The sequence below is a fragment of the Nilaparvata lugens genome, unplaced genomic scaffold (genome assembly GCF_014356525.2).
Source record: "Nilaparvata lugens isolate BPH unplaced genomic scaffold, ASM1435652v1 scaffold6708, whole genome shotgun sequence".
Classification (NCBI taxonomy): domain Eukaryota; kingdom Metazoa; phylum Arthropoda; class Insecta; order Hemiptera; family Delphacidae; genus Nilaparvata; species Nilaparvata lugens.
In genome coordinates, this window is record NW_024092459.1 from 7119 (window position 1) to 15219 (window position 8101).

The 8101-nt window shown below is 33.8% G+C and overlaps 1 long non-coding RNA gene across 1 annotated transcript; it reads left to right on the forward strand.

The window, feature by feature from the left end:
- Positions 1 to 453: 453 nt before the first annotated feature.
- On the forward strand, positions 454 to 7095 carry LOC120356414. The gene is made up of 3 exons (XR_005574021.1): positions 454 to 528; positions 1453 to 1609; positions 4033 to 7095. It is a non-coding gene; the product is annotated as an uncharacterized LOC120356414 (long non-coding RNA).
- Positions 7096 to 8101: the final 1006 nt, after the last annotated feature.

The following is an 8101-nucleotide window of genomic DNA, read 5'->3' on the forward strand; positions in this document are numbered from 1 at the left end:
GCATCGGGTGGTGTCCTCTACGTACTCCACGGCGGTGTCCTCACGAGAAGGGAAATCTTCAATTTCTACCATAGCGGCCAGCCAGTCTACAGATGGAAATAAATTAGAAATTTGCATTTGTTTAAATGCTGATTAATAAATAATTATTATTGAACAAATATCCTAATTAAATGATGTAAATCACCCCGAAGACTTCTGCTACTGCAAATATTGCCAACAGGGTTAACAGCTAGATGGAAATTCGATGGGAGCTACTATCCAAAAATTAATTGCCAGCCCGGGAATCGAACCTGGTACCTCCTAATAGGTAGTCAGGAATGCTTACCCTTACACCAAACAGATAATCTCTCGATAGCAGCACTCATTTTATACGAAGCCATGGCGGCCAGCCAGTCTACAGATAGGTAGAATTTCTATTCGCAGTGGATGGGGAGGGCATTCCTGGGTCCTCTCTATTTGGTGCCCTTTGAGTGGGCACCAAACCCCCAGCACACTCCGTATGATATGTTGAAGAATTACATCCAAACTGTAAGTGTAACAACATATTTCTAAGTAAATATTGCAGTAATTACAATATCACAGTATTTGGTTAATACAATATCACAAAATATTGATTATTAATATTATTAGATACAATTGAATATTGAATTATTAATAATATGAGTACGTTCATTAAGTCGCGAAAATCCAAATAAACCTGTCTATGAATAATGGGATGTTTATACAGGATGGTGCAGAGAAAACACAACCATGTTTCTCAAACTGCTAGTACTAGGTGATTGGGTGGGGGGTTATTGCCCTCGAACGAATGTTTGCAGACGGCCCATACTATGCCATTTCAGTTGCTATGAGCGTTGGGACGTACAACTTCGTGTTTTCGCTGTGAAGCAGTTTTTCTAGAAACAATGAATCTGTAGTCACAGTGCGATGCTTTTGCGTCAATATTTTAGAGTTGGGCCTCGAGGTGCAATGCCCGATCTGTACTGTACTGTACTCCGATGGGTTGCAGCGTTCAGGAGTACTAGTTCTCTGATGAGGGATGAAGGATGAGGGTGGTTTGAAAGTTGCATTTTTGAGCTTTTCGCTTCCACGTCTATATCTTAGGAAAAATGCTTTCAACCAATACCTACCATAGTTAGGTAAAAGTAGGTATTGGTTCAACTGACATGACTAACTATTCAAAAATGAAGCTTGAAAAATTCTCTACAATTTTTGTTGAGTAGAGTTTTGTGATATTTCCAACAGTTCCCGAGATATTCGCTCTTATAAGTGTGAAATTCTCAAGATAGCAGGTTTTTATCCAATGTTTTGCTTTTTCAGGGCTTATAACTCTCCAACAATGCATCTTTAAAGTATTACTCAACTTAGTATATTATGTTATTCATATTCTCAAGAGGTTTGTTTTTATAACCAACAAAAGATGTTCAAGTTTTTTTTTATGTTTATTTTCAGTGACTGAAAATGGAGTCCTTAGGCGGCAATTTTACGTCGAATGGTTGGCCGACGGCAGCGGTCATGGGTGGGGGCCACTTATTTGGCCCCATTCGAGCGCCCGGAAAATCCCACCCCTGTGGGTCTCAGGAACACCCTTAGGGAGTGGGTCCTAAATGTAAGTTTAACCAACTGTTTCCTAGTAAATATTACAGAAATTACAATAAGGCAGTACTTGATTATTACATTATCATGAAATATTAATTTTTAATATTATTACAATAATTAAATATCAAGCTATTATATTTATTTTATGATAATACAGTGCCTTCATTGAGTCGCCCACATTCAAATTAACATGTTTGTGAAGATTGTGGCTTTTAAATTACTTGTGTGGCTACCGAAAGATATGTATAAAATCGCAAAGTAAAAACATTTGCATGTTACAGCAGGTCTTCAGTACATATTGTTTTGAGTAGGATAATGTAAGCATGTGGTTTTACCAAGAGCAAGGAGTATTCCTTTCTGAACAGTTTTCCACCAGTATCCAATGCCTATAGATTTTTTCCCTTGGGGTCATCTCGGAGGTTTTAATGAACATGACAGACATTTTGAACTTATGTTATCAAATTTTGTTGAAACTTTTAATAATATGTATACTGATATGTATTATTAATACTTATAATTATTATCATCAACCCCACCGGAGAAAAAGATCTTGAGGCATTGAATACTGATAGAATAATGTTCAAGAAGGAACACTAGTTGCTCTTGGCAAAATGACATAATTAGGCCTACATTACTGGACAGAAAACAATAGTGCAGATATGTTGTATGTTGTAACCTGTACATATTAAATGAATGTTCATTTGTTTTATACATATATAGTGATGCTATCTTGCAGTAGCTACACAACAATAATGTAAAACACTTTTTGCTATTAAAAAGAACGACTAGCAATCAAATGAATAAATTAATTTATTGAAAAAATCTGCCTGCTAGTCGTTCTTATTAAAAGCAAAAAAGTGATTTAATAATAAGCAGCTCGTGATTGAAAACAGCATTGAAAAAATATAAAACTCCCACTTTTTACAGACACGTTTATTTGAATGTGCGACACTTGATGAAAACACTGTATAATACATATTGAGTTATTATTATATACAATTAGAATAGAATTGAATGAGATAGATTGTAATGGAACAGCTATAGTGAGATTCATGTTATAAAGACAGTGGAAATGAAAGGAAATCATTGTTGCCACTTTTCATCACCTTCTATAGTAAATGGTTGTAATTCAAGTCATCCCGGTAAATCGGACAAGATATTAACTGTTGATTATTTTCAATAACGATCATTTCTATCTGGATTACATTAATTCCACCAAGAAGATATATTTATCTAAATTTTTTGATGATACATTTTCATTATTGAGATGAAGTAATTTGGTAGTTCATATTTGTACATAGTCTAGAAACAGTTTGACAACTGTGTGGAGTTGGAAATGGATAGAGCTATGCTTAGTCTGCTTACAGACCAATGCTGATCAGATGCTCACTTTATAACTTGAATCTCACTAGAGATAACTCAGCAGCATCAAGTGCCACTTGATTTTTTCAAATTTGTTTTTTCAACATTAATGTCTGTGTAAAAGCTGCGGGATAGAGCCATAGTATAATATTTTCACTTGTTTCACATTCTTGACTCAAACAAGAAATCACAAATATGCTTACAATACATACTTGAAAGAAACATTGCGCACACTGTTGCAAACCACATGACGGTGACGGCAGAGGGAAAATGGTTGGAATCGCTGCCGTCGCCAATGCGATTCGCACCCGTGTTGCAAGGGTTTAAGGCAGTGCAAAGGCTAAAAATAAACTTTCTACTTGTGATATTTTTCAAAGTTTTTCGATTTGTATATCATCAAGCTATCAAAATGGAAAAGCTTTCTCAGAAAAACATTTTTATCAGATCATTACTTTTTGAGATATGAGCGACTGAAGTTTGAATTTTTGGGACAGAACATTTCAAATTCGGTACGATATAAATCCATGAGATTTAGAGGATGGATTCTTCATGGTATTGTTGATCTAGTAAAACAAAAATTTTCTGAAAATATCAATTTTTGGAAAAGTTATTCAATTTACCAAAAATAACTTTTAGTTGAGTTATTTTTAGTAAATTGAATAACTATCTTAAAAATTGATATTTTCAGAAAATGTTTGTTTTACTAGATCAACAATAACATGAAGAATCTATCCTCTAAGTCTCATGGATTTATCTCTTACCGAATTTGAAATGTTCTGTCCCAAAAATTTAAACTTTAGGCGCTCATATCTCAAAAAGTAATGATCAGAAAAAAATGTTTTCCTGAGAAAACTTTTTCATTTTGATAGCTGGATGATATACAAATCAAAAAACTTTGAAAAATATCACGAGTAGAAAGTTTATTTTTAGCCTTTGCACAGCCTTATCAGACAGAATTGTGAAAGCCTTCTTAATGAGAATGGAGCAAATCTTAATGAATACAATACAATAGATGGTAATGATTTTCATTGTGATGAAATTGATTAATCAAGGTTTGATTTTTGTTTACAGCATAGGAAATCTAAGGAATCGGTTAAAGCACTCAAAATTCCCCGCAGACTGCAGGGGAAAATTGACGCAGCAATAGAGGAAGCACTGGAATTACAGGACAATTTCCATTAAATAGATTAAAAGAGACAAAGGCTCGGGGGTTAATAAAAAATGTAAGGAGTTACTCAGCAGAGGAGGGCAGTGTCTGTAGGGTGAGTGACAAACATCAATTCATTTCATTTTAATTGTTTATTCAATCCATACTCAAAATTAAATTACTTCTGCTTATTACACAGGTACACTATATAACCTCATAAATTTATCCTATTTTAAATTCATCCATTAATTTATGTGATTATGATGATAATGATAATTTTTTACTAATTTAAATTTCTAAATTCAATTTATAATTTAATTATAATGATTGACTATGCTTGATGGACAGACAGGGAGATTGCAAACCTCACTTGACGAAAGTTTAAATAATAGTTTTTCATTGTTATCAATTCATGGTATAATAAAATTATTTTTATTGGTTCAATGTAATAGAATTTCAGCCCTATTTATAGAAATAAAAGATATTACTGAAGTCGTGCATAACACGACTTGTCTTAGCTCAATGCATCAATGGATGGTGTAATAATATTAATAAATAAGAAAGGATTACAAGTCCCCAACATTTTTATTACTTAAACCCTTTTGTTTTGCAAAAGCATTTTAAATTTTAATAATATAAATAAAGAAAGGATAAGAAGACCCCAACATTTACAATACCTCATTGGCATAAACTTTCGTCTGTCCGTTATCTTCCCATATTCTGGATCTTGGGGGATTTCGATTACATTCGTCTCAGTTACCAGCCTATCTGGAAAATGTTAACAATGTATTGAGTAGGTGGATAATTAATTAATTTAGAATTATTGAAACTTGGTCCAACATTGGAGCTTCGGCATCATTAGGCCTACAATGTGATTGATTAACTAGAGCAGGATTTTATTTGTAGCTAAATTGCAGTTTCAAGTCTTCAAACTCCAAAACTGTTTCAAGTGGAAAATGAAAGCTCTGGTACAATCTTGACCTTCGACCTTGACCACTGACCGACTGGCCACGACTTGACCTCGACTTAACCCTAATTCTCCCCTCAATATTTATTTTTCCATCTTATTATAAAACTGTTCATATACGGTATTCGACTATTTGGGGAAATTTTATTTTTTTCACAGTAGATAGTTTTATCTTTTTAAAGGTCGAGATTGTTTCAGAGCTCACAATTTCTATTTATTATAGAGTTTGAACTGACATTTTTCATTTTAGATAATTTAATGTCAATTCGTCCAAAAAAAAATAAATGTTGGCTTAAATATAGGATTTAATTATCAGGGATATTTCATAGACAGTTTTTATATAATCAACCCAAGGAGGATGATTCGGCAACCAAAATTTATTTCTTTAAATCATGTCTAGTTGAATTACCATTGAGCATTCCTGGGGCAGGTTTACTTATTTCAGCTAAGTTTATTTGAGTGACTGATAAGTCTGTTTTTTTTCAAAACATCAGTCTTTTGATGGCCAAGGCAGGGAATTCTTTTTGAAGAATGGAGGAGGGTTCAGATGAATTTCTGGTACAGTCATTGTCTATAAATCCATTGCTTTACACAGATAAAACTGGATTTTTTAGGGTACAGTAAAATCTGTATGTTGGTTGGAACAGACTGGTTCATTCTTGACTTGTAAGTTATTCTCTGGGAGGAATTTCTACAGTTTGGTCGTTGCTGTATTATCATGATGATTATGAAGATGGAGAATTGAATTCTCTGTGGTTTTTGGGTGATTGGGTTTTTGTCTACGAGTTGTGGTAGAGGTGTAGTGTGACGAGATATAGTTGAATGTGACGTAAGTATCGGCTCCACACATGTTGTGAGTCTGAGGCCTGAAGGCGGCCTTGAGGCGCCCGAGGCCGCCTTGAGTCAGAGGCCACATGTGTGGGCCAGTTAAGGTATTTGTATTTGTTTTTGAAGGTAAGTATTTGAAAATGAAAAATGAATAAATTTGTCCACCCCCCACACCATGCCCAAAGACCCTCTAAATACCTCAAATTTAGTACAATACCACCCGCTCTGAATACCCCACATTTATACCCCCCCCCTGAATACCTCAAATACAGTATACCAACCCCCCAACACAAGATTTTTTTTTATAATTGAAATGACACCGTTTGTTTATTACTAACCCCCCCCCCCCAACAAGGATCACCTATTGTAAGTTGTTGACAAAAATCTGAATATGTTGGTCAGTTGTTGGCTCAAGCTGTGGCGGTTGTTGGGAGGGTTTTGTTGTGGTTTTCTGAGTGGTTCAGAGGTTTTTACTATGGTCAAGGTCAATTCTCTTAGCTGTTGACCAAAGTCGACAATGAACAGTTTGTTCCAACCAACATACAATGAATAATTTGAGAATTCACTTACAAATTCAGATAACTCTAGGACTGCTAGCTCCCTGCTTCTTCCTTTTCATAAAAAAATGACTTGTATTCCCTTCCAGGTTGCTCAATGATCCTAATTCAACTAGGTACATTATTTCTGTAATTTCCTAATTATTCCTCTTCAATAAATAGTACAGGTCTGAAAGTAATTTACATTAATTTATCCACCGCTCTATACAGGCTCAATACATTTATTGTCTCTTTGCTTCATTTAAGAAGTTTAGATACATATTTTTCAAAAATCTTTTGTCTTCTATACCAGCCAATGACATCCCCTATAACCAATTCTTTCAAGTCCTTGTGCACATCGATTTTTGGACGTACAAAGTTTTGGGTTTGCCATCCTTATAAATTCTATTAGATTAGAAGATGATGTTTATCAAGTTCCGTTCAATCTAATAGGATTTATAAGGACGGCAAAGAATCGTATGCATAAAATCGATGTGTGTGTAGCTACTTTAACACAATCCGAAAAGTACAAAAATAAAACTGGGTTGATAGAATAAAAAATCCTAATTTGATAAATTTCACATTATAAGTCCTGACTAAGCTATGTATGATAATAGGACTTACACTTATATATAGATACTAAGATATAAAAAAAACAAATCTTTAGAATTTTAAAATCATAAAATAAAACATTATTTTATCAGCTGCTTTTAAGACTCCTCTTCCACCTATGAATATGAATATAAAAATAAAATTAACAACCAAATAATTGCAGTAATTGAAATATAATAGAATAAATATTGGAACATGGTCAATTATCGGCTTAAATCACTTCCTGTTTCTATTTATCTCACATTCTCAATGCTGCATTTTTTATTCAGAACCATCTTTTGTATAAAAAAATAATGTTTTATTGATCCATCGATACATTGAGCCAAGACACAAGTATTGTTGATCTACAGACTTGAAAAATAGGAGAGCTTTAATAGAAATTTGTTGAAAATAAGCAGAATTGCAATGTAATTTTATGTGGCAGGGTAATAATTTTGAAAATAATTGAAGTGAAGAAGGTGTGCTGCTCTCCACGACTGTCAATCAAGCATTATCAATCAATGAAATATTTTCCATCCATCTTTGTACAGTAGAACATGGACTGTCTTAAGACACTTTATAGGTTTCAAAGAAACAACATAGATTTTCACTTATTCTTGTAAGATAACTATTATTATCAGAGTTCAATGTTTCTTAGCTACAAATGTTTTTATCTTTCAATTATTATAATCATCATCATCATAATTAAATCATCCCGTTTTACATTTTATAATCAAACCCCACTTCACCCTAGATATATTTTTGACATTAGTATTTTCCAAATTAATTATAAATCATAATTTTCCACTGTATCTACAAAATTAAAAAAAAAAACAGTTTCTCATAAAAATCCAATTTTCATATTGATGAAATGATTGAATGAATCACTCATAATAAAGACTGTGCCCGAATGTGTGAGTACTCCAACTCATCGCTCCAGTACTTACTTGCATCTTTAGCACTACAGCCTTTGTCTCCTTCGAAATGCCTCTCCAGCCTCAGCTTGCCTCTTTCCCCTGTGTCTGCATTCCCTTCCTCATCATCCTCCAGTTCTCCAGCCTCATCAGCCTT